A 27,917-nucleotide genomic window follows, 5' to 3' on the forward strand; every position below is an offset into this window, starting at 1 on the left:
CCCAGCTTTGGCTCACCATCTTTGGGCTGCACCAACTGTCCAACCAGTCCCAATGAGATGAACCAGTTACCTCAGTTGGAAATGCAGAAATCACCCATCTTCTACATAGATCTCACTGGGAGCTGCAGACTGGAGCTGTTCCTATTCGGCCATCTTCTATGTTCTTTAAAGATGTTATTCTAATTAACAATTTGTCCAATCTTTTTTCAACGTTCTTAGCTTCCTTTCATTGGGTTGGAATATGCTCCTTTAGCTTGGAGGAGTTTGTTATTAACCACCTTCTGAAGCCTACTTCTGTCAATCCGTCAAACTCATTCTCTGACCAGTTTTATTCCCTTGCTGTCAAGGAGTTGTGGTCCTTTGGAGGAGAAGAGGCGTTCTGGTTTTTGCAATTTTCAGGCTGTTTGCACCGGTTTCTCCCCATCTTTGTGGATGTATCTACCTTTGGTCTTTGATGTTGGTGACCTTCAGATGGGGTCTTTGAGTGGATGTGCTATTCCCTTCTCTTAGCTTTCCTTCTAACAGTCAGGCCCCTCTGCTGCAGGTCTGCTGGAGTTTGCTGGAGGTCCATTCCTGACCCTGTTTGCCTGGGTATCACCAGCAGAGGCTGCAGAACAACAAAGATTGCTGCCTGTTCTTTCCTCTGGAAGCTTTGTTCCAGAGGGGCACCTGCTAGATGCCAGCCAGGGCTCTCCTGTATGAGGTGTCTGTCGGCCCCTACTGGGAGGTGTTGCCCAGTCAGGGTGACACAGGGATCAAGGGCCCACTTGAGGAGGCAGTCTGACCTTTAGCAGAGCTTGAATGCTGTGCTGGGAGGTCCACTGCTCTCTTCAGAGCCATCAGGCAGGAACGTTTAAGTCTGCTGAAGCTGTGCCCACAGCTGCCCCTTCCCCCAGGTGCTCTGTTTCAGGCAGATGGCGGTTTTCTCTATAAGTCCCTGACTGGGGATGCTGCCTTTTTTTCAGAGATGCCCTGCCCAGAGATGAGAAATCTGACAGCCTGGCTACAGTAGCAGCCTTGCTGAGCTGCAGTGGGCTCTGCCCAGTTCGAACTTCCTGGTGACTTTGGTTACACCGTGAGAGTAAAACTGTCTATTTAAGCCTCAGCAATGGCAGATGCCCCTCCCCCCACCAAGCTCGAGCGTCCCAGGTGGATCTCAGACTGCTGCTGGCAGCAAGAATTACAAGTAAGTGGATCTTAGTTTGCTGGGCTCCATGGGGGTGGAACCAGCTGAGCCAGACCACTTGGCTCCCTGGCTTCAGCACCCCTTTCTCGGGGAGTGAATGATTCTGTCTGGCTGGTGTTCCAGGGGCCACTGGGGTATGGAGAAAAAAAAAAAAAACCTGCAGCTAGTTCCGTATCTGCCCAAACGGCCGCCCAGTTTTGTGCTTGAAACCCAGGGCCCTGGTGGGGTAGGCACCACAGGGAATCTCCTGGTCTATGGGTTGTGAAGACCATGGAACAAGTGCGGTATCTGGGCCAGAGTCCCCAGTTCCTCAGGCTCAGCCTTTCAAGGCTTCCCTTGGGTAGGGGAGAAAATTCCCCAACCCCTTACGCTTCCCACGTGAGGTGATGCCCTACTTTGCTTTGGCTTACCCTCCATGGGCTGCGCCACTGTCCAACCAGTCCCAATGAGATAAACCAGGTACCTCAGTTGGAAATGCAGAACTCACCCACCTTATTTGTGGATCTCCCTGGGAGCTGCAGACTGGAGCTGTTCCTATTCAGCCATCTTGATCAGCTGCAGGCAATTATCTTTTTGCAACAAATTTCCCAGGTGTTCTTTGAGCTTCTTGTATTTGAATGTCTAGATCTCTAGCAGGGCTGGAGAAGTTTTCCTTGATTATTCCCTCAAATATGTCTTCAAAACTTTTAGATTTCTCTTATTCTTAGGTTTGGGTGTTAGGCTATTCTTAGGTTTGAACGTTTAGCACAGTCCCAAATTTCTTGGAGGCTTTGTTCATTTTAAAAAAAATTGTTTGTTTGACAGATTGGGTTAATTTGAAAGTCTTGTCTTTGAGCTCTGAAGTTCTTTCTTCTGCTTGTTCGACTTTATTGCAGATTTTCCAGTGCATTTTGCATTTCTCTAAGTGTGTCTTTGATTTCCAGAAGTTGTGATTGTTTTTTATTTAGGCTTTCTATTTCACTGAAGAATTTTCCTTTCATATTCTGTATCATGTTTTTGATTTCTTTAACCTGGACTTCACCTTTCTCTGGTGCCTCCATGATTAGCTTAATAATCAACCTTCTGAATACTTTTTCTGGCAATTCAGAGATTTTTGTCTTGTTTGAATCTGGTGAGCTGGTATGATCTTTTGAGGGTGTTAAAGAAACTTGTGTTGTCCTATTACCAGAATTGTTTTTCTGGTTCCTTCTCATCTTGGTAGACTATGTCAGAGGGAAGATCTGGGGTTCAAGGGTGGCTGTTCAGATTCTTTTGTCCCATAGTGTGCTCCCTTGATGTGGTGTTCTCCCCCTTCCCCTTGGAATGGCGCATTCTAAGAGCCCAACTGTAGTGATTCTTTTTGTTCTTCTGGCTCTAGCCACCCAGTAGAGCTACTGTGCTCTGGGCTGGTACTGCGGAGTTCCTGCAGAGTCCTGTGATGTGATCCATCTTCAGGTCTTGCAGCCGTGGACTCCAGCATCTGCTCTGGTGCAGGTAGCAAGGAAGTGAAGTGGACTCTGTGAGTCTCCTTGGTTGTGTTTTTGTTCAGTAGGCTGGTGTTGTGTTGGTTGGCCTCCAGCCAGAAAGTGGCACTTTCAAGAGTGCATCAGCTGCACTTAGTTTTTTGGCATCTCAGGGAGCCTGCAGTAGCGATCCACTTCCTTCAAAGGGTCTGTAGATTCACTCAGCTTTCCTGGTATGTTCCTATGGTAGTTCTTGGGGCAAAAGTTCCCACTGTGAGTCTCCACATGCTGCTCTGTCCATCTGAGTGGGAACTGCAAGCTAGTCCTACTTCCTACCCACCATATTCCAGATTAAAGGCTTAAAAAGCAAGTCACAGCTATATGATGTGTAAGAAACCCACTTTAAATATAAAGATGTAGATATATTAAAAACTAAAAAAAGAAAAGCTATATGATGCCAACACTATTCACAAGAAAGTGGGAGTAGTTATATAACATCAGGCAAAATGGACTTCAGAAAAAGGAACATTATTGAGGATAAAGGGAACATTATGTAATGATAAAGGGGTCAGTTCTCTAAACAGACATGACAATCTGAAATATGTGTGCACCTAATAACAAATCTTCAAAGTACATGAAAGAAAAATAATGGAACTTTAAGGGGAAATGAGAAATAACTGCAACTATAGTGGAAGACGTTAAAACTCCCCTCTCAGGAATTCACAAAACAGTAACAATAAATTAGCAAAGATCTTGGGGTGCTTTGTAGTGTTATTTTGCTACGCTGACCAACATTTTTCATAATTCCATTTCCTGTATGTTTCTGATTAAGAATGATCAATAGAAACAATCTTGTACTAGATTAGAAAGGTGGAAGTGAAAACACAGCCATTTTATAGCTCACATATGTTATCGCTTATCTGCTAGCTAATTTTGTGGGGGAAAGTAAGTACAGCAATCAAATATGTAACTGCTGTACCTTTCCCTGATCCTCCTTCAGTTCCACTAATTCCTGAGCCAGGAATGTGTCAGGTTCTATGATGAGGGGCAATATCAATAGCTTTCCTTGCAGGAAATGCGTATCATTAAACACAGAGGTAGTCATCACTGAAGTGTTGCAGTCTATCTTATGATCCAGCTCTTGTTTGTGGGTCACAGCTTGTCCTGGCTCTTCCGCATATTATGTCATCTTTTCTTCCTAACTGCATGCCCTGTCAATTTCAGCTTCAGCATCGCATTCAAAGATGAGAGTCTTACGAACACTAACAAGTTCCTATAATTGTATAACATCAAATCCTTTTAATAAATCCATTAATTTATCTATGTCTGAATCTACATATCTCTCTATATATCTGCATCTCCATCTCCACCTACATTTATATTTACATCTACATCCATATTCATATTGACAGCTTATGGTCTGCTTCTCTGATTAAAGCCTATTTAGTACAGAATTTGGTATTAAGAGTGGTTCCAGAGTAACAGAAACTTTAGAACGATTCCTCTGAAATGGTTCTTTAAACTGGATTCTTGGATCTGATTAGACTTAAAGGCATTAATAACCTCATTTCTGAGGCTAAAGGGAACATTGATCATCTACAACATGCAGCAGTAAAACAGTTACTCAAATTATCACCTGCTACTCAAATTATCACCTGCAGATAATGTAATCAGTGCCTATAGAATGCAAGTAATTGGTCCCATAGAACATTTTCGTGAAAAAAAAAAAAGAAATATAACAGGATGGGTTGATTGCTTATGCTGAAGAAATATGGGAAAGAAAATTGTATCAGGACCTTAAATCCTAAGCTTACAGGCTGCATAAGAGATCTGAAAGCTTCAATAACTGCCCTAAAGTAAACTTTTGTTTCTTGTAGCCGTAGGGCAGATATTTCCTAACACCAGACCCAACATCTGATCCTGCAGGTGGCTGAATTACAGATGCAAAGTGAATATCCAATTCCATAGTATCTCTTTTGTTAAAGTTAGAGAATTGATGTGGATGGAGTACAAACTGGGAAATTGGAAAGGGGACAGATAGGCAGAATCCAATAATGCTGGGGACTTCGAACTCCAAAATTCTGCTGAGCCTGTGGAAGATCCTTTTAACCATTGCCCTAAGGATGTTAGCCACCCTTGCCTAAGAACCTGTAAGGTCTTTCCCTGAAGTAGATATCTCGCAAGGTGTTAATGATGATCCTCAGGACCTATTCCCACTACCTGTCTTTGCTTCTAGACCTATAATTAAAATCAAGAACAAGTAGGCCTCAGAGGGTGAAACATAAAGTATGGCCTATGATGAGATCTGATATACACAAAAAAAGACTTTATTCAGGAAACTGGGAAATATATGTAGGAATGGATTTTAAGAGTGTAGGATCAAATTGGAAGGAATATAAAGTTGGATCATGATGAATTCATTGACAAGCCTCACTAATCAGAGATTCTGAATTCAAAACAGAAGGACTGGAAATGACTCTAACAGTTTTCTTGGTTAGTTGTCCAAAATGTGGAGGCAAAGGTAGCCTCCACCACCAGATCTTTGGTAGATTATAGAGTAAGTGCCAGATCTTTGCTCGTACAATATAGAGTACGTTATCCAAAGGTTTAAGGAGACTGAACTATTTTAAGTGAATGTAGTGACTGTTTAGTGTTTGCATTTTCTTTTTAAAATTTTTTATCTTAATTTTTGTAGGTACACAGTAGGTGTATCGCATGAATTCTCTGCTTGTTGTAGGAAATGTTTTATTTATTGCTATTTGTTTGAACTTACTAATTATTTTATTCAACTTTGATAGCTGTGATAATTTTTGTCTTCCTGTTTTTGAGAAGCATTTGGTAAAACACTCTGACATCAATGGTTGATTTGTCTGTTTCTTCTCTTAATTCTGTTAGTTTGCTTTTTTATGAATGTGATTCTGTAATGATAACAAAAGAATGTATACTTCTTTCTTTTAACTTAGTCTTTCCTTTGGGCATTTTCCAAACAAGTGTCTATTCACAAAATAGCATTAATAAGTTTAATGGTGATTTTTTTTTTTTTTTTTTCTGAGACGGAGTCTCGCTCTGTCGCCCAGGCTGGAGTGCAGTGGCACAATCTCGGCTCACTGCAAGCTCCGCCTCCCGGGTTCACGCCATTCTCCTGCCTCAGCCTCTCTGAGTAGCTGGGACTACAGACGCCCGCCACCGCGTCCGGCTAATTGTTTAATGGTGATTTTATTAAAGCTTACACAGGACATAAGGAAAAGGGTTATATTTCACAGTGTGTAGCATTTATTTAAAAAATTTTCATTATAGTTGGCTTCTTCCAAGTTTCTCTTTTTGGCCTCAAATCCACCAGATGTCCTCCTTTCCTTTTCTTCCTTTTGGCACTACAGTTCCTGACTCTATCCTATGCCCCTGCCCCAGCTCACTTCACTCACTACCACGAAACTGCCACCAATCTCTCTTTTGGTTTATTATGTACAGAAATTCAGCTCTATCCAGGATTCTTGCTCTCAACCGTATGATTTTGCCTGCTACTTCATATAAATTCAATACATCACAGACCATTTTGACGAAAAGAGACATATTGATTATGCTCAGAAAATGAATTATTCTTTGCTAACTAGGCCCCATTTTCCTTAGGAGGCAGTTGAAACTTATATATGTGATTAGTACAATATTTTTCCTTTCAAATATTTCATTTTAAAATGGTGCATCTTTTTATTCAACGAGGAGAGAGACAAAATTGCATTTTGTTGTTGTTGTTATCTAAAGACTCATGAGCAACAGCCTGAATTAATGAACTGGTTCTTTGTTTTGACTGCAGGTTTTACTCAGATTCATTCAGTATGTTTCAGCATCTCTTAAAGGCAGCCATTCCACTGACTGCTGGTCTGACATGTCACTTAATCCAGTCCTGACCTAAGATCATGACAAGAGAAAATGATAAACTTCCTTGGAAAATCAATGAATTTAATGTTCTTTTTATCTCATTGAATGATTTGTCTATTGACTGTGTTTCCTCTCTTCAAAAACTTACACACAGAAAACCTCTTTTTGCCTGGGCACGGTGGCTGGCACCTGTAATGCCAGCACTTTGGGAGGCCGAGGCAAGTGGATCACTTGAGGTCGGGAGTTAGAGACCAGCCTGGCCAACATGGTGAAATGCCGTCTGTACTGAAAATACAAAAATTAGCCAGGTTTGGTGGCGTGTGCCTGTAGCCCTAGTTACTTGGGAGACTGAGGCTGGAGAATCACTTCAACCCAGATGGTGGAGGTTGCAGTGAGCCAAGATCGGGCCACTGCACTTCAGCCTGGGTGACAGAGCGAGATTCGGCCAAAAAAAAAGAAAACTTTTTTTAAAAATAAATTATATAACGTTTTAGATGACAAGACATCAGTCTGAGATCAGGATTGGTAATTACAATATCTCAGGTGACATAACTCAGGAAGGCAAAATTACGTAACTTTATCCTCTATCTTTATTTTCATTTCAAGTCTACACATCTTCTTTTGATAACATAAAATAAAAACTTAGTCAATCCTAGGCATGAACTCAGCTCTGGAATTTCTCCCAATTTGTTTTCTGTCTGTGGCATCATCTAAGTTCAGGTGAACTCAAATGGGGTGAATTATGTGGTCTGTGATCACTGACTTTGTCCACTTTGATATCTGCTGAGATTCCCTCACCCAGGCTTGTCTGTATGCCTGATATCTTCCCTCTGTTATCTTCTCCACCTATGATGTCAGGCCTGTCATTGATACTTGCACCCTGAAACTTCCATGTCCTAGTTGAGTGATGTCTTCAGGTCTACCAAATCCCTCTCTCACCCAACTCTGTACCTTGTTGATAGCAAATGGGAAGTTGGAACTATTCCAATCCATTCCAGAGCCTGAAAGATTTCATCTGAGGCCTACTTGGACTCAAAAAATCCATCCAGCAAATTCTATCTACTGCTTCAATATCAGGATAACCACTCCATGCTGTTGCTCCTCAAATGGGAAGCAGGTCATTGTGCTGTCTGCACTTAAACCCCCAAGTTCAGCTGTTTATATTGGCACACACTCACACGCCTTGAAGAACTAGTTCTAAGTGAAGAAGAGTGAAAGCTCAAAAGAGCATCTAACCCTCTATAAGCCCTTTCTCTTGACCTATTATTTATTAGAGTATTTTAAGTTTAGTGTGTAGCAATTATTGAATATTGACTGTTTTGTTCTGTTAGGCTCCACATCCCACCTCTCCACAGTTTAGCTCCCGCCTAAAATTAAACAAGAGGAACAGCAACAAAAATAAGAATGTTCAATCCCAAAAAGCACATCAATTTATATCACTGCAAATAAATACTGACATTCTAATCATGGCTCTTCTATTAATCCACCCTATTACACTGTGTGAATCAGTTTACCTTTCTGAGTGTTAGTTTCCTCATCTGTAAATTATGGGGGTTAAACTAGGTGCTTTTTAGGATGCTTAACAGCATTAACATTCTATGATTGCATGTTTTCAGACTACAATGCATTCAAAGTCCAGCATTGACAAGTTCCATCTACAATCAGCCTCCCGGAGTTTAAAGGGGGAGACGTTATATAATTCATGTTAAAGTACTTTGAAAAGTTAAATGTACCATATAAATAAACCTTGGTGTACAGCAATTTGATGTCTGACAATTTTCTTTTACAGCCTTCAGCTGATTAAATGTGTGTTAGCAATTTGCTACACTCATTGCTAGCAGAGCACAAAAATGAACCTCAATTTCCATTCTCCTTTTTAATGTACTCCAGATACTAGTTTCAGCACCATGTAACTTCTCACACTTTCCTATACCCTTCCACCATTCCTTCTCCGTGGGGTCAGGCAAGTTAAGCAGAGTAAACCAAAGAGGCAAGAGACTTTGGGCCAATATTGAGTGCATTGACTAAGTGTACTGTTTTTTATCCATTATTGTTCTTTTCATGTGCACCTCTTTAAGCCATTTCAAAGGAAGTGATGCCAAAAGATAAGTAGTTACTTCCCAAGTATCTGCTTTGAAAAATTCTACCCTACTGTTGTTCATGTTCGTGATTTAGTAAGAAAGAGCTTAGGCTTTAGAGTTGGAGAAGCTAGAGCAAAATTCATGCTTGATCCTTATCACCTTTGTGGCCTTGGGCCAGGCCAGTTGTTTAGCCTCTTAGAGCCTCAATTATTCCTCTTTTAAAAATGTTGATTAAAATAAAAAAAAAACAGGTGTTTGTGTGGATTATAGAGTTAACATATATACTAGCTGTGAAGTACTTTATGCACTGTGGATTCTCAATTCTTGGTCAATAATATCTATGGCTAGGGCGGCCCATGGATGTGGGTGGTCCCAGACAAACATTTTGTATGGGGCCACTGTGTATATAAACAATTTGATTTAAAATGATTATTATACAATTTATTTGCATGTGAAGTTTACTGATTTATTAATGATTAAGCGTAATGAGAGAAGAGGCACATAATTATTTTTTAATTAGTGCACATGAAAATTCTTCATGGTGTCCAGACACAATTTCTACCTGTTTATGTCCAAGAACCACATCTTGCATTTTTTATCATCAAATACACTATCCTTACAGAATTTTTTATTCCTCACTGTGAGAAAAGAAGTAGTAACACTATTGTTATAGACAATGTCCTGGTCTTCAGAATCTGTCTATATTGAAACAATGTAGATCTTCCTGCCTCTGTAATCCCTAATGCCATTTCATTTATTCTTGGTTCTCTCACTACTTATGACATTGCATTATTCTTCATGCGGCCTATGAATACCAGCTTCCAATGACCCTATCAAAGGCTGTTGCTCAGCTTCATTAATGAATATCACAAATGCGTGTGTACTCAGAGTATGCAGGAAAATGTGACCAATAATTTCTTTTTCTGGTCATGTTAATGTGTCATTTTATAACATAAAATATAGACAATCTTTCAACTCTGTCGCCCTAGGCCACATGTAATAACAACATCTTAGAATGTAATCTCTTTCAGTGTTGACCACATTCCTGCCTTCTACATGCTATCATCGGCAAAAAGGATAAGAACGTATTCATGAGCAGGATGAGTGGAGTGTCACTCCTTTTCCAGCATGGTTTAAGAATGCACTGGGTGCTTAGATGTAAGATAAGAGAGGACTTTCTCAGAAGGACCTGTGGTGTTGTGAGCAACAGTTCTGAAAGCTCTCAAGTCCTCAGAGGAGACAGGTAGAGCCTCTCCAGAAGGTCTACAGACACAGGGTGCCACCCTTTCAAAAAAAATTGTGGGGACCATCCTGGATGCCAATGGAGAGAGCACACAGGGGAAAGGATAGCCCTGCTACCCTCTTCTAACCTTAGGTGCTGTATCAGACCGGAGAAGGTCTCATAGTTGGAACACGGATCGGGGAATGCCAATATACAGGCTCACACACGTAGCCCGGGGATTGGCAATGGACCCTAGGTGTCCCAGAGCCCTGAATTTATCCTGTATCCAATGTGAGTTGCACCCATAATCAATGTGTAAATACTGTTCTGGAGGCACATATTTGTACAAAGCCACAAAAGAAATACTATACTGGTAGTGGAAATAGGCTGCACCAGGCTATCCACCTGGAATCAGGGCCTGACCACTAGCAACTGCAATGACCTACTAGGTAAAACTTGAAATCTCTGGTCAATCTCATGTGATTGGGAGGGGCATAGATTTGGAGACCTCTCCAAAATGGAGAAACAAGGACTAGGGCCCACTAAATACCTGGCTGGATGTGGGACTTCAGCCTAGATGACATTGTTGATGTTGACGGGTTCCAGGCACCACACGAGGACTCAGAACATTTTAAGAAAGAAACTCCAAAGTGTGGAGCCCTCTTAGAAGCCAGGAGCAGAATCCCTGTTTGTTCAGTCCTAAAGCAGTATTACCTGTTGTCACAGGCAAAGTCAATCTTTAACAAACCTGATTGAAGGAAGCAGTGCTCCAGTGATCTTATGAGCCATCCTGTGGGGCAAGTGAAGGACTTTAAGATAGAATAAAAAAGACTATTATTTCGAGGACTGGGAAACTGTTTTAGAAAAACTCTCAAACCATGTTTTTCTTCTACTCTCACACCACCACGAAAAATGTTTTTCTTCTACTCTCACACTACCACAATTGTTCCATCAACACGAAAGAGGACTTCTGACCAAATGTGTGGGGGTTTCTCCCCATCACCAAGCAGTGAACACCAGCTGTATGTCTTCTAATTCAATTCCAATACTATCTACTTGGAGGTAGTGTCAGATCCCACAGGCTGAGGGCTCCGTCCCCAAGACTGCCCCGCACCTGCCAGGCACCTGTTGTAAGTCTGGGCCTCTGGAACTTCTGACTGACTGGTTTCAACTTGGGGTTCTTATGACCCCCTATTTGAGTTTGCTTAATTTGCTGGAGAAGGTCACAGAACTCAGAGAGACCCTTACATTTACTGGTTTATTATAAAAGATATTATAAAGGTACAGATGCATAAGAGATGCATAAGGCAAGGTACGGGAGAAGGGCATGGAAGGAAGCCTCCATGCCCTCCTGGAGTGTGCCACTCTCCTAGAACCTCCATGTGTTCAACTATCTGGAAGCTTCCCGAACACAGTCATTTTGGGTTTTAATGGCTCCATGACATCAGCATTCCTTCCCCTAGGGTATAGAATGGGAATGCTGATGTCATGGGAACAGTAACTACCTATTGTAATTGCCCAAACAGGTTCTTCTTGCCCACAGCACAGAAAAAGCCACCAATACACTGAGACAGAAAGTGTTGCAACAGAGAGAATTTAATTATCACCAGGCTGCTGAGCAGAAGGACAGGAGATATTTCTCAATTCTACCTTCCCAAGAACTCGGAAGCTAGGGTTTTTAAGAATAATTTAGTGGGCAGGGACTAGAGAATGGGTACTGCTGATTGGTTGGGGATGAAATCATGGGAATGTCAAAACTGTCTTCATGTACTGAGTCTATTTCTGGGCGGGGGACAGAGGACCTTTCGAGTCTGTTTCTTGGTATGAATCACAGGTCCAAGTGGAGTTAGTTGGTCACCAGAATGCAAAAGTCTGAAAAAGATCTCAAACATTAGTCTTAGGTTTGACAATAGTGATATTATATAAAGGACCAATTGGGGAAGTTACAAATGACCTCCAGCTACATGACACCTGAGCAGTAAGCATTATAAAAAGACAAATTATAAAACAATGACTGGTTAGAATTTAACTATGCCTACATTCTAACAGAATTTAGGCCCCTACCATAATTCTCACCTTGTGGGCAATTTATTAGGTTTACAAAGGCAGTTTTGGTCCCTGAGCAAGGAGGGGTTAGTTTCAGGAAGGGACTCTTATCATCTTGTTTCAAAGTTAAACTGTAAACCAATTCCTCCCATAGTTGTCTTAGCTTATACCCAGGAATGAGCAAGAACAGTTAGCCTGTGAGGTTAGTAGCAAGATGGAACCAGCTGTGTTAGATTTCTCTGACTGTCATAATTTTGGAAAAGGCAGTTTCACAATGAACATGTTAATAATTATTTAATGTTGAGCTCTGTATTCTTTCAATGTGGTGTCAGAAACCTACTCATGAACACAGTCTCTAGACATGGAAAGTTAACATTGTTTTGTTATAAGCTCTTTGAGATAGAGGAATTGACCATTTTTATTTCTAGGTTACAGGGCCAGTCATCTATTGGGAAGATAAGAAAATACTGTTGGAAATAAAAAAAGGAACATTATTTAGGTGGCAAAATTGACTAAGTTGAAAATGTAGTATTTTAGCCTATTTTGAAAGACTGCATATTCTTCATGCAAAGTCAGGTGGATGAAGCATACATTTAATATGTCAGTTTACCTAAAATGTCTGTCACCAATGCACTGCTCACAATAGGAAATTCCACGCTGAAAAAAATCAAAGAGCATTTTATCTTATGTCTTTAGTGCTGATTTGCTGTGTCACTGACACCATCTCTATTCTTTCTCTTTACTTGAGTTGTACATTACTTCCAACTTCAGCCATTGTCACCTTACTACTGAAAACAATTTGCAGTAATGAGTCTCTCATTGTTTGCAATCATAGCAATGCATATAATTGACTAATAATTTACCTTATATGGAATTTGATGTCAGGTACTACTTTTCAAATTTAAGAATATAGAATGAACATGACAAAGTGGACAGTTAGAGGATTTTCTTTTAAGTGAATAAGATATATTCTGTGTTCATTAGCCTCAATATACCCAGCCCTATTTTGGGCTCACCTGAGCACTAAGCAAAGAACAACTTGCCTCTGCTCTCTTAGATATTATAATCTGGATTGAAATATAAAAGCAAAACACACACACACACACACACAGACACACACACACACACACACACCATAGCTAACAATTCGTAACTCTAATAGTGTGCTAAGTATTATAGGAGTTCAGAGATGAAGTGAAGAGAGGACAATCTTATTTTACATTCAGAACAAGTCAGCAGCAAAAAAGTACTGGCCAAAGCGTAAATGTTTCTTTTCTTATCAGTTCAACATTTTTAATGTAAATATAATTTCTTACTCTTTTTTCTAAATAATTCAGATGCACAGTGTCCAAGAATCTGCATTTTCAGCAAGTTTCATAAATATTCTTGACATGAATAAAACATAAAACAGAGAAATCTATTGTTTATCCTGAAATGTTACCTCCTCCTACCCTTTGCCTTCATTTGTCAGTATCTAGGCTCTGCACACCCGGCTCTTCCCAACTCGGATGATATCACAGAGACCCATTTGGTACAATGTAACCGCTGCCTTTTGAAGTAGAATTTCTGGCCTAGAATGAAAAACCAGAAAACTTGTTTTTAAAGGGTCTAATGTTTTTCTCATCAATCTATTCTCTTGAAGAGAAGTTTGGGGGCACTGAAATGACATAGGGGTTTTTTTGAAAGCGTGGGAGATTCAATCTAGCATTTCTACCTGTCATAATCTTTCAAGTTGGCCTTCTAAATTATGCCAATATTTTTCTGGTCTGTCTTGCTATTCAAGGTCCCAGTTCAGTTGAGGTTCTAGTAAAGACATAGAAAATATGTATATCTAAATAGAGCTACAACATTAGATACAGAAACTATAATGGATTCATCCATATAAAAATTCAGTTTAATCCAAAATTATGTTTTATCATCCTTAGTTAAGGACTCACAATATCCATTTCTATATGCGTTCCCTCAGCACTTTAAATTCATGAATTTCTATAATATTTTTACTCTGATTTTTTCATTTTACTGCCTAAGCAAAATTGATTTTTTAAAAACCCTGTGTACTTAGAAGCAATAAGGCACTACTGGAAGTTTCAGCTCTCTTTCAAGAGAAGCATAAAGGAGGAATGAAAATTATTTCAAATGGATTAACTAGTCCAGGTTTCTCCAAGCCTTCAAAATCCTCCGAGATTTCATTATTTCAGGTATCAAAATCTCACTTTTATTTGATCAGCGTTCTTTAACTTAAAATACTTGGCAGAGCTGTCAATCCAAAGGCTGCTCAAATTCAGCAACTCAAAAAAAAAAAAAAAAATCAATCTCCCAATTGATTTTCAGTGATCTCTGACCAACTGCTATAGTCAATATGGTATTTAGTTTAGCACTGTCACAGGAAGATCAATAGTTTTATTCTATGTCCTGAGTGAGCATTTCACAATGTGAGCTTGGATTCTCTATCTTTAAGTTATCCAACACCACCAAGATCAAATATTCCACCCCACTGTCTGACATTCCTTATCCCCTTTAAGTTGGCCTATTGGAATAGCATCCTATCCCAGAAAGTGGCATCATAAGTGAGCACATGGGTCCGGGGGAACAGACTTGATAGACTGCTTACCCCTATTGCCATGGTAAAACATGAGCAGCTATTCTTTCATTCCAGAATATAAGCATGATTTTTACTATATTTACTCCATGTCAGCCAAACACCAAATCCAGGTAGCTCACATTTTCTTGGGGGTCATGACCTAGAATTCAGTTTCCATATCTAATTTTGTTATATGTCTTTGGCTGGAATCAACAGAAACCAATTAAGGGAAAAAAAGAACTTATTAGAAAATAAATGTGTAGCTCACAGAATCAAGGGAACAGTTGAAAACCAAATCTCAGGGCAGACTAAAATCAGAATAGTTTTAAGTGTTTTATTTTATTTTTATGTATTTATTTTTTGAGACAGGGTCTCACTTTGTCACCCATGCTGGAGAGCAGTGGCACCTTCATGGCTCACTGCCACCTTGACCTGCTGAGCTTAAGTGATCTTCCCACCTCAGCCACTCAAGTAGCTAGGACTACAGGCATGCACCACCATGCCTGGCTAATTTTTAATTTTTTTTGTAAAGATGTTTACGACATTTTTGCCCAGGTTGGTCTCAAACTCCTGAGAGCCTCCCCACTCACCCTCCCAAATTACTAGGATTTCAGGCACGAGCCACCATGCCCAGCCAGTTTTAGGTATTTTAATATCAGAGATTAGCCAGCATCGGTCATGGACCTACCTCTTCATTAGTGAGAGGTAGGCTTGCCCTCACAATTCCTTTCAAATTACCTAGATTAGGAAAAGAGCAAATCTTTCTCCACCTGCCAAAGAAAGGATGCTGTACTGGGAAGACTATATGCATAAATATGTACATACATAATGCAAACACACACGTATGCACACATAAAAGACTGTCACACATGGAAAATAATCAAGAATTCTTATTAATTTGGGCAATAATTCTAGAAAAGAAATTAGACTGCTCAAATGATGGCAAGTGCTCTTAGTTCAACTTCATACTTCAGCCACCACAGTCATAGCTTTGTGGAAATTATTTCCAGTGCACAAATTCTACATACTCTCACTTCTGAAACTGGATCCTCACTCATCCTAGCTCAAGGAAGAGGTTTGCACATATAAATGTTAGGCAAATGATGGAGGAGACTGGTCATCAAGGTTTCACAGCTGTCTTACTGTTCAACATATTACTTCAAGTTCCACCAAAGGTGCTAGTCCTGCTGAATTTCTAATCAGGTGATCTTTTAGCTGTACAAATCCAGATATTGATGACAAATTACAGAATAAGCAATTATAGATTGCAGCTAATGCTCTGCTTCTACCACCAACTCCTCATGTGTTTTTGTTTTTTAACACAATAATTATATTGTTCTGTGATGGTAACTTTGCTCTCGGGATTTTTTTTTTCCTACAGGAAAAATAGATAACATTGGTTACTGAACCACCATCATGCTGTTCAACCTTGAAAACAATTCTCTAATGTTGGGCTACAGGTTGTCCCTGTGATATATTTTCATAAATTAGAAAAATTCCCCAACTTTGAGCATGGGATTAGAAAAGCCACTCTCAGAGTGACAACAACCCTGAGGGTATACAAATTGGTAAGCAGAGCAAGAAGAGAGCTTCAGCTGTCCCTCATCTCATGGCCTTGGCTTTTGTGCAATGCATAACTCGATTCACCATTCATGGTGACTCTTTTCTTGGGGTAATTTGGACAAACTGCAACAACTCAAAACCTTTTACAAAACTGGAACAACTCAAAACCTTTTCTTTGAGTCATCTGGTTGGAAGCTTCAGAAGAAAAAATGGTCACAACACATTATGAATTGCAGTCATGCAGTATTTCTACATCATTTAGATTACTAAAGAAAATCATTAAACCTTACTCATTAAAAATAATTTTGCAGAATAGTTCCTACCACTTGAACTGCTTCAATTTTCTCAGTGTTCAATGTGATACATCATATTTAAGATGCTGGGCCCATAGAGAATGCAGTCAAAATTGCAGAAATGCAGCTTCCTGAACTGCCCCATTTCCCTTGTGTTTTATCCTCACTACTTGCTTTTGATTCCTGTTGCTATAATCCACAACAGGCCTTGGTTCAGGCTCTCACATCTTAGCAACTATCCTGGCTATGAATGGCATTGTCTCTCTAGCTCAGCAATGCCTTCACGGACATAATTAACTAATGTTCTTTGCATTTTAGCTGGGTCTTCAGGACGCCCTCACCTGTACAATTCTGAAAGATTCTCTCTGATTTATTTTCCTTCCTTACCCAATTTAGACTGAGGCTTACTACTTCAACCCCAGTTTTATCAGCACTAAGCATTTATTTTGATCCTCTGTCACCACTCCCCAGCCAAGATCTTTAATCTAATCATTCTCAAACTATGTTCTTGTAACACTTTAAGCCAGTGGTTCTCAAATATAATCTGGGACCTCTGGAGGTCCTTGAAGCCCATTTCAGGGCATCGGTGAGGTAAAGATCACTTTTGTAATAATAATTATATGTATTTGGCTTTTTGATTCTCATTTACTCTGAGTAATGTACAAAAGAGTTTTCCAGACTGAACACAGAAGCAAATATGAGAATTTGCCTGTCTTGTGTTCATCTATACATTAAAGAGGATTGCAAAAATTTTAAACAATGCTACACTTCCCACTAAATTATTTGCTCTTCATATACAGTTATTTATTCCACAAATGTTCACATGCAAAGGCTTTACTTTTTAATGAATTAATAAATACCTTTAAGGTTCTTAAAGGCTATATGGCAAAAATTTACAGATATACACAATTATAAAGCTCTGTGGGGACTCAATAATTGCTAAGACTGTAAAGCTCTTCTGAAACCAAAAAGGTTGAAAATTCTATTCTAAAATGATCTAATAACAAAAGTTCTGAACTTAAACTCAATACTTGACCAGCAGGAACTAATAGACATCCACAGAACTCGTTCCACCCAACAACTAAAGAATATACACCCTTCGCCTATACATACAAAACATACTCTAAGATAAACCACATGCTTGGCCATAAAGCAAGTCTCAATAAATTCAAAAAAATTGAAATCACACCAACCACACTCTCAGAGGACAATGCAATAAAAATAGAAATCAATACCAAGAAGCTCTCTCAAAATGAACAATTATATGGAAACTTAGAAAACTTGCTCCTGAATGACTTATGGGGAAACAATAAAATTAAGGCAGAAATCAAAAAATTCTTTGAAACTAATGAAAACAGAGACACAATTTATTATACCAGACTCTTTAGGATACAACAGCATTAAGAGGAGACTTTTATAGTGCTAAATATCTACATCAAGAAGTTACAATGATCTCCAGTTAACAACTTAACATGGCACCCAGAGGAACTGTGAAAACAAAAACAAACCAACCCCAAAGCTAGTAGAAGAAAATAAATTACCAAAATCAGAGCAGAACCGGACAAAACTGAGATGCAAAAATCTATACAAAAGATCGACAAAAGTGTTTTTTTGAAAGGATAAACAAGATTGATAGACCACTAGCTAGATTAACAAAGAAAAAGAGAGATGATCCAAAAAAGCACAATCACAATTCACAAAGGTAACATTACAGCCAACCTCACAGAAATATAAAATATCCTCAGAGACTATTACCAACACCTCTATGCACCCAAACTAGATAATCTAGGAGAAATGGATAAATTCCTGGAAATAAACAGCCTCCCAAGATTGAACTAGGAAGAAAGCAAAACCCTGAACAGACCAATAATGAATTCTGAAATTGAATCAGTAAAAAAAATCCTACCAACCTAAAAAAAAGTGCTGGACCAAACAAATTCACAGCCAAATTCTACCAAATGTGCAAAGAAGAACTGGTACCAATCCCACTGAAACTATTCAAAAAATTGAGAAAAAGGGCTTCTTTCTAACTCATCCTATGAGGCTGGCATCATTCTGATACCAAAACCTGGCAGAGACACAACAAAAGAAGAAAACTTTAGGCCAGTATCCCTGATGAACATAGATGTAAAAATTCTCAACAAAATATTAGCAAAACCCAATCCAGAAGCACAACAAAACATTCACTGTGATCAAGCAGGCTGTATTCCTGGGATGCAAGGTTGGTTCAACAAATATAAATCAATAAATGTCATTCATCACAAAAACAGAATTAAAAACAAAAACCATATAATGATCTCAATAGATGCAGAAAAAACTTTCAATGTAATCTAACATTCCTTCATGTGAAAAACCTTCAACAAATAGGCATTGAAGGAACATATGTCAAAATAAAAAGAGCCATTTATGACAAACCCACAGCCAGCATCACACTAAACAGGCAAAAGATGGAAGCTTTCCTCTCGAAGACTGGAACAAGACTAGGATGCTCACTCCCCACTCCTATTCAATATAGTACTGGTAGTCCTAGCCAGAGCATTTGGGCAAGAGAAAGAAATACAAGGCATCCAAGCAGGGAAGGAGGAAGTCAAACTATATCTCTTTGCTAATATGATTCTATACTTAAAAAGCCCTAAAATCTCTGACAAAAGTCTCCTAGGTATGATAAACAACTTCAGCAATGTTTCAGGATACAAAATCATTCAAGCTGAAAGCTAAATTAAGAATGCAATCCCACATACAATAGACATAAAAAGAATGAAAGGAATACAGTTAATCAAGGAGGTAAGAGACACTGGAATAATAATTACAAAACAATGCTGGAAGAAATCAGAGATGACACAAATAAGTGGAAAAACATTCCATGCTCATGGATAGAAAGAATCAATATTGTTATAGTGGTCATACTGTCTAAAGCAATTTACAGATTCAATGCTGTTCCTATCAAACTACCAACATCATTTTTCACAGCTTTAGAAAAGGGTTTTTCTAAAATTCATTTGGATACAATGAATACTTGAATAGACAAAGCAATCCTAAGCAACAAGAACAAAGCCAGAAGTGTCACGTTACCTGACTTCAAACTATACTACAAGGCTACTGTAACCAAGACATTATGGTACTGGTACAAAAACAGACACATAGACAAACGGAACAGAATAGAGAGCCCAGAAATAAATCTACAAACCTACAACCACCTGATCTTTGACAAAGTAGAGAAAAATAGGCAATGGGGAAAAGATTCCCTCTTCAATAAATGGTACTGGGATAACTGGCTAGCCATATGCAGAAAAATGAAACTGGACCTCTACCCATCATCATATACAAAAATTACCTCAAGATGCACTAAAGACTTAAATGTTAGACTCAAAGTAGAAAAACTAGAAGAAAACCTAGGAAATATCCTCTTTGATATTTTCCTTGGCAAAGAATTTATGGCTAAGTCCTCAAAAGTAATGGCAACAAAAACAAAAATTGGTAAGTTGGACATAATTAAACTAAAGAGCTTCTACAAAGCAAGAGAAACTATCAAGGGAGTAAACCAACAACTTACAGAATGGAAGAAAATATTTGCAAACCATGCATCTGACAAAGGTCAAATATCCGGAATCTATGAGTAACTTAAACAAATCAACAAGCAAAAAACAAATAATCCAATTAAAAAGTGGACAAAAGACATGAACAAATACTTCTCAAAAATAGACATACAAGTGGCCAAGAAACACGAAAAAATGCTCCTCAGGTCGGACACGGTGGCTCACGCTTGTAATCCCAGCACTTTGGGAGGCTGAGGTGGGCAGATCAACTGAGGTTAGGAGTTCAAGACCAGCTTGGCAAACATGGCGAAACCCCATCTCTACTAAAAATACAAAAAATTAGCTGGGCATGGTGGCCTGTGCCTGTAATCCCAGCTACTCTGGAGCTTGAGGCAGGAGAATCACTTGAACCCGGGAGGTGGAGGTTGCAGTGAGCCAAAATCGCGCCACTGCACTCTAGTGCAGCGACAGAGCAAGACTCCGTCTCAAGAAAAGAAAAAAAATGCTCATCATCCCTAATCGTCAGAGAAATGCAAATGAAAACCACAATGAGACACCATCTCATACCAGTCAGAAGGGCCTTTGTTAAAAATTCTGAAAACGAGATGCTAGAGAGGCTGCAGAGATGGAGTAACACTTATATACTGTTGGTGGGGACGTAAATTCGTACTGCCACTGTAGAGGGCAGTTTGGAGATTCCTCAAAGAAATAAGAGTTAAACTATCATTCAACCCAGCAATCCCATTCTTAGGGTATATCCCCAGTGGAAAATAGGTCATTCTACCAAAAAGACGCATGCACTTGTATGTTCATCACAGCACTATTCACAATAGCAAAGACATGGAATCAACCCAGGAGCTCATCAACTCTGGATTGGATCAAGAAAATGTGGTACATACATACTATGGAATACTACACAGCCATAAAAGAGAAGGAAATCGTGTCCCTTATAGCAACACGGACATAGTGGAGGCCATTATCCTAAGGGAACTAATGCAGAAACAGAAAACCAAATACCACATATTCTCACTTGTAAGTGAGACCTGAGCACTGAGTATAAATAAACTTAAAGATGAGAACAATAAGCACTGGAGAATATAAAAGAGAAGAGGCAGGGGGTTGGGCAAGTGCCGAAAAGCTACCTGTTGGGTCCTATGCTGACTACCTGGGAGACAGATTCATTCATATTCCAAACCTCAGCATCATAGAATATACCTTTGTAACAAACCTGGACACATACCCCCAGAACCTATCATAAAAGTTGAAAAAAAAGTGGAGTTGCAAACAAAATAGAATAAAATAAAACAGTGAAGTTGTGAACACTTTGGAAGTGTTATATTCCTGGGTGCTTATAAGTCTGGATATCATGCCCCATAGTAGTTGGATATGGGAGTGTGGAGGTCAGAATACAAATATGTGAGAAAGATGCATTGGAGCTTTGTGAGTCTTTGGTGTGTAAATGATAATTTAATAAATAGGTATGGTTGAAATGTCCCAGGGAATGTATAGAGCAAGATGAAAATTGGACTCATTGCAAGAGAACAGCAACCTGAAACAATAGACATTTAAAGAAGAGCTTGCAAAGAAGGCCAAAATGAAACGTCCAGAGCAAGGAAATGGGGAGAGTGAAATGTCACAGAAACCAAGGAAAACTTGTTTCAATAATAACAGTACTCAGCAACATTAAACGCTGCTAACGGATCAAGTAAGAAATCTCATTTTGCAGCAGGGAAGGCCTTAGTGACTTCAATAAGAGATTCAGTGATATTGTGGGTGAGGGGTTGGCAGAAAACATTTAAATGGTTTTAGATAAAGTAGAAGATGAAAAATTTGAGAAAGCAACATTCTCAAGGAATTTACTTGAGAAGAAGAGAGGTAACGTGATAACTGGGTGGGAGTGTACATAGGATACGTAAGGGTTTTGTACAGGAGGGAATATGAATAACTAGCTCACAAAAGGGCTTAATAGTCTCTTAATGCAATTATCTCCACGTGTCTGTGTTTCGTGTATAATTACAAATACCTTGAGTTAAATGGTCTATTGAATATCTCTATATTCTCAGCATTTGCTACTTATCTGGAAAATTACAGGAACGTCATACAGATTTGCTTCTAATTCGATAATTACCTATATTAGTGTTTCTTAATATAAAACAAGGCTTATAGTTTCTCATGAACGTAGAAATACAGAGCTAGTTATCATTCTGCATGAAAGAGGCCTTAAAAATGTTTATGTTTACAAGGCCATGGCAGCTCATAAATATGATATAGACAGAAGAATATCGCATTAAAATTCTGAAAAACACAGATCATTGTTAATTCTCAGTAAAATGTGCATTCCTTGTTCCTCAACAGAAGATAGGATGTGTACTAATGACATCTATTTCAAGCCAATGGCAGCAGGTAGAACAGAGGAGAAACACCAACTGTGGGAACTCTGAGAAAATAACTGATTTTTGACTGATGTAAAGATGTCCTCATCTGTCTACGTATATCTATAAGTAGAACTTTGAAATCCTAAATAGACATTGCAGTTATTAAGTGATCTTCTAAAGGTCTATGAAGTATTAGTGAAGAGAAATCATTACAGAAAGTCATACGTTCAGAAGAAAAATAAATGAGCTGAGTTAAAAGAGATGGTGATTAAAATTCATATGTCCATTTCATAATTCTTCAATTATTTTCATGAGATTACTCTAACATCTGTGTATAAAAAAATTCATTACAAACACAAGACACATAGGGGCCTCTATAGACTCACAAATAAAATGAAAATTATCACAACTGAGAAATCAGTAGTATGTTAACGATTATTTGTTTTATTCATTTGTGAGATGGATAACTGGTGAAGTGACTATTCTCTGCCATAATTTTTCATTAAAGAAACATTTGTCTTTCAAACTAGCCACTTGTTTTAAAGAGAATAGGGCCAATGATACGCTCTCAAAATGTGTTAGTAGATGGTATCTAGCTCTAATTACTGATAGCAACCACTCAGGACTAATAAATGATTATCTTTCAAAACGTAGGTAAAAAATAAAGTAAAAATCAGACTTTGACATTGTTTCTAGTGGACATTATCATATGATTGCCCATTGCCTTTGTATGGCCTTTTTGTTTAGGGGAAAATGTCCACGTTGTGACCATTGACTCTCCAGTGTGGAAATCAGAAATAAATTCTCAGCCTCCCTTGCAGATAGGAAGAAGGCACGTGACCAGAGTGCTGCAATCAGACACACCTGCTTCCCAGTGGGTGCAAGGCTGCGTTTCTAACACAGAAGTGCAATCTTTGCTGGCAGCAGTGCCAGTCGGGTTGGACTTCTGGCATTTAACATCCAACAGAGGCTGTGGGCACAGTATCCTGAATAGTCCTGTTCTGTGTCATGATTTGGCATATTGCTGCTAGAAGCTTGGTTTTGAGACTATTCTTTTTTTTTTTTTCAATGCCATCCCAGTGAATCTATTAACCACCAGATAGTCTTGAATACATCACTGTTCTGATAAAAGTAGCCAGCACAGATTCTATTGTTTGCAACTAAGTGATCTGACTGATACACCTTTGTAACTCAGGAACTAAAAAGAATTTCAAAATATCAATGCTTCTTTGAGTTATTAAAATACTTATTAGAAAAAAACTTATGTGAAGTCAATATATTGGCCATTTCTATTCTGAAAGTGTAATAAAACCAAGGAATAGGGTATAAGAAGTTCATGGTCTGCAGAGCTTGGAGTTTACATCTTGATATCACTATTGCTAGCTATGGAAAAGTAACTTAACCTCATTGATTCTGAACTGAATCACTTATGATAAATGATAATAATACTTAATGATTATTAGGATTAGAAGGGATACTATTTATAAAGTATTAGTCAAATCTTTTATATTTCAAGCTGACTGACAAAGAGCTTTTTATTCAGCTATTGTTAATGCCACATAATATTGGTGAATTTTCTGTTACAGAGAATATAATCCACTCCAACTACTTTAAGCAGAAAGGGATTTATTTTAGAGGATTAAATGACTTTCAGAATTTTTAGAAGGGCTGAAGAAATGGAGTCTAGTGTGAGCTTCTAGAAAAACCCTGAAAGCCACCTGCAGAATATGCTAACAAGGAAGCTACTATCCAGGTCTTGACAAGAAAAATGTAGAATCAGGAAGCTTTGTAATAATTAGAAAGTTTTTGCTATTGTTTCTGGCTCTACCACCTGTGCTATGCTAAAGAAGCTACCTGCTCAACCACAAAATTATTATTCTAATTCCTGTTGGTATATATCAGTTTGGTCTATTTTTTAACTTACATGCCCAGAACCATTCCACATTATGGTTGTAAGGTTCATGCATTTTATTATGCATGAAGAAACAAATACAGTCTTTTTTCACACTGTAAAGCAGTGTGCGGTAGGCAGAATAATGGCTCCCCAAATATGTCAAAGTCCTAATCCCTAGAATCTGTGAATATGTTATAATACATGGCAAAGGGGAATTGACTTGCATATAGAATTAAGGTTGCTAATCAGCCGACCTTAAAACAGGGAGATTAGCCTGTATTCTTCAGATGACCCCAACTGTAATCATGAGGATACTTAAACATGAAAGAGGGAAGCACATAGTAGACTAGAGGGATGCAATATGAGAAAAACCTGGTTGCCTTTGCTAGCTCTGAAGACAGAGGAAGTGGTCCAGGATCCAAGGAAGAAAATAAAGTACAGAATTCAATACGAAAGGTGGGTGTTCTCTAGAAGCTGGAAAAGGTAAGGAAAGACATTCTCCCTTAAAGACTCCAGAAGGGAAGGCAGTTCTGCTGACACCTTGATTTTCGCTCCGCGCATCCTTTGTTGAACTTCTGACCTGCAAAACTATAAGATGATACATTTGTGTTGTTTTAAGCCATTTAATTTGTGGTAATTTGTAAAAGGCAATATAGAAAACTAATAAGAAGGATTTCTCAACTTCAGCACTATTGACATTTTGGACCAAATAATTCTTTTGTTTTAGGAACTATCCTTTGTAATGTAAGATAGTTACCAGCTTCCCTGGATTCTCCCTACTAATGCCATTAGCATTCACACCAGTTGTGACAATAAAAAATGTCTGCCAGACATTGCCAAATGTCCTGAGGAGTGGGGAGCAAGATCACTCCCAACTGAGAACTAATACTGTGTGGCATTGTATTTTATAAATATGTCATGAATTATTTAGCCACTCTGTTATTTAAAAATATGTGGACTGTTTCAAAATTATGATTATTACTAAAAATGCTTCTATGAGTACCTACATGTGTTTTGGTTAATATATGTTCACCTTGCCATTATATATACAGCAGAAAAGTAAGAAAAGTGGAGTAATTTGATCACAGAACATGCCTTTTCTACCAATTTGTAATTCTATAGACAATGTATAAAAGTTTCTATTGTGTTCTGTTCTTGCTACCACTTGATGTTGCCTGCCTTCTTCATTTTAGCCACCCTAGTGAGGGTGCATAGCATCTTTTTGTGATTTAAATTTGCATTTCCATGGTAACTAATAAAATCGCACATCTTCTAAATATGTGTATTCTTATTATGATACTCTGGGTTATGAAGTGTCTGATCAAGTTTTCAGCCCAATTTTTTTTGCACTGCCTTTTTTTTAATTTGTAGGGGTTATTTTTATATTCAAATACAAAGGCTTCATTGGCTACACGCAAGTTGACTGGATGATTGATCCTAATTATCTCAGTGTGGTAAGGCTGCTGTTATTGAACGGGGTTGGGATTAAGTCTGGAATCCAGGTGAAACTCTGTAGTGTCTCTTATGTGGGCATCTACCCCATTTTTGCATCCTCAACATTATGAGGCTAGCTAAAACTGTATACTCCTTTGCAGTGGCTTTCTGAGCTGCTTTTTTTCCCCAGCTTTCAAAAATTTGTTTTTATTTTGAAATTTATTCCATGGTTTATTTATTTATTTTTCCATACGTTATTGGGGAACAGGTGGTGTTTGGTTAGATGAGTAAGTTCTTTAGTGCTGATTTGTGAGATTTTGGTGTACCCATCACCCAAGCATTATACACTGCATCCTACTTGTAGTCTTTTATCCCTTATCCTCTCCCACCCTTCCCCCCAATTCCCCAAAGTCCATTGTATCATTCTTATGCCTTTGTGTCCTCATAGCTTAGCTCTCACATATGAGTGATAACATGCGATGTTTGGTTTTCCATTCCCGTGTTACATCACTTAGAATAATAGTCTGCCATCTCACCCAGGTCTCTGTGAATGCTGTTAATTCATTCCTTTTTTAACAGCTGAGTAGTCTATCTCAAGTGTCTTGAGAAGAAACACCTTCAAGTTTAGTGCTCACATCAGCATCAGTGTCTCCCTTCTCTTCGGGATCCTGGTCATTTTGGCAGTCCCAAATTTCGTCTTTGTCTCCCTACTTCTAAGCAGTTGCCAAAAGCTCTGCTGGCTTCTCTACTTATTACCTGTAGTCCTCTGCTCGGTTTCTTTGTCCTCCAACATCTTACAAAAATTGTCAAATACCCTGAGGGGAAAAGGCAGAATTCAGTTCACTTATCCATACTTCTCTTACATTTGTGATCTTGTTTCTCATATTCTGGTTGCTTGGAAGCTCTTCATACCCTCTAACAAATGATTCTGTATTTGGAGCATTGTATAACTGGCTAAGTATTCTCAATAGGAGACATGGTGTGCTGAATCCTATAATAGCTGGAAGCAGAAGTCCCTAGGTGGAATTTTAAAGCCTTAAATCTCACATTCATTCCTATTTGTTCCAAATTCCCTCTCCCTCATTCTTCCAGTCCTACAATTTTTCAAACAATACCACTGTTTTATACTGTAATTCAATATCTACAATATTAAACTGGTTTCTGCCCTCTTTTTTTTTTTTTTTTTTTTGAGATAGAGTCTCGCTCAGTCACCCAGGCTGGAGTGCAATGGCTCTATCTCGGCTCACTGCAACCCCTGCTTCCTGGGTTTAAGCGATTCTCTTGTCTCAGCCTCCCAAATAACTGGGCTTACAGGTGCCCACCACCACACCCAGCTAATTTTTTGTATTTTTAGTAGAGATGGAGTTTCACCTTGTTGCCCAGGCTGGTCTCGAACTTCTGAGTTCAGGCAATCCACCTGCCTCAGCTTCCCAAAGTACAGGCCTGAGCCACTGCACCTGGCCTTGTTTCTGATTTTTAGCTATGCCAGGCTTTATAGCCTGTGATAAGAGTCTTTCAGGAAAATCATAGAATTTCCATCAACCTTTGATTATGCCTTGTTCTGAGAATGTAAAACTATGAGTTCATATTTTTTCTTCTCTAGTACAGATGGAAGCAGTGAGCCTCCCATTATATCCTGTTTGCATTCTTCTTTCTCACCCAAATGTTTCATTGCAACAGCCACTTGTTCCAATAAAAATTTAATATCATTTCATATTAAATGACCACAGACAAAAATTAATTGTTTTGCCATGGTACAGCATGGATCATCAATTTCTTATTTCATGTTCATGCATTTCTTTCCAGGTAAGATAACCTGTCCCATATCCCCATTTCTTGTAGAGTTCTGTGACCTATACACACTTTCCTGTTACTTAGAAGTGCATTATTTCAGATACAGATACTACATGGTTTAATCAAAAAGAGAACTTTTTACCCTTCTTCAAGAATGGTTGGAAGAACTAAAGAAATAAACCATAGGCTAAACTTCTGCTATGACCAACAAACTGTAGAATCAAAAATTCCACTGCTTCTGTGTCTCCAGAATCACACTGTCTCTGCTGTGTCCTGGGTCAAAACAAGAGTTGAGCCCTGCCTTTTCCTCGTTTCACTCAGTTTTGAATCCAAGTCTCACAGGAGCATATCTTATTAGCAAAATCTTGTTCATTGCCAAGACCCTCACCGCAAGAGATGAGGGAAATGCAGCATTAAGTTTCCAGCCTTTGTAGTACCAGAAAGCATCCAAGAAGGGAGCTGGAACTAATGATGAGCAAGTCGACCTGCTGTGTCTACCAGTCTCATCACTGGGACTTTTATAATTTATCCCTTAGATTGTCTTAAAAGCCTTTTAATTGTTCTTCCTGCTAAGCTCTCTTTCCACATATCCAT

General features: G+C 38.8%; 1 protein-coding gene across 10 annotated transcripts in view; it reads right to left on the reverse strand.

The window, feature by feature from the left end:
• LOC129493299 (POTE ankyrin domain family member B) overlaps window positions 1-27,917 on the reverse strand; it is a 128,376-nt gene that overhangs the window by 41,567 nt on the left and 58,892 nt on the right. For 4 of the 10 annotated variants that reach the window (XR_010114312.1, XR_010114309.1, XR_010114308.1 and 1 more), the window contains 2 exons: window positions 13,568-13,656; window positions 13,121-13,424 (listed from right to left, as the gene is read on the reverse strand). The exons of 1 other annotated variant lie outside the window; for it this stretch is intronic. The gene's annotated coding sequence lies outside the window, so the exon portion shown is untranslated. Of the gene's footprint in view, window positions 1-11,385; window positions 13,425-13,567; window positions 13,657-24,635; window positions 24,684-26,285; window positions 26,345-27,917 lie in introns of those variants that run through there. 5 more of the 10 variants (XR_010114313.1, XR_010114310.1, XR_010114311.1 and 2 more) reach the window with 4 other exon arrangements.

This window comes from Symphalangus syndactylus, chromosome 11, assembly GCF_028878055.3.
Source record: "Symphalangus syndactylus isolate Jambi chromosome 11, NHGRI_mSymSyn1-v2.1_pri, whole genome shotgun sequence".
Classification (NCBI taxonomy): domain Eukaryota; kingdom Metazoa; phylum Chordata; class Mammalia; order Primates; family Hylobatidae; genus Symphalangus; species Symphalangus syndactylus.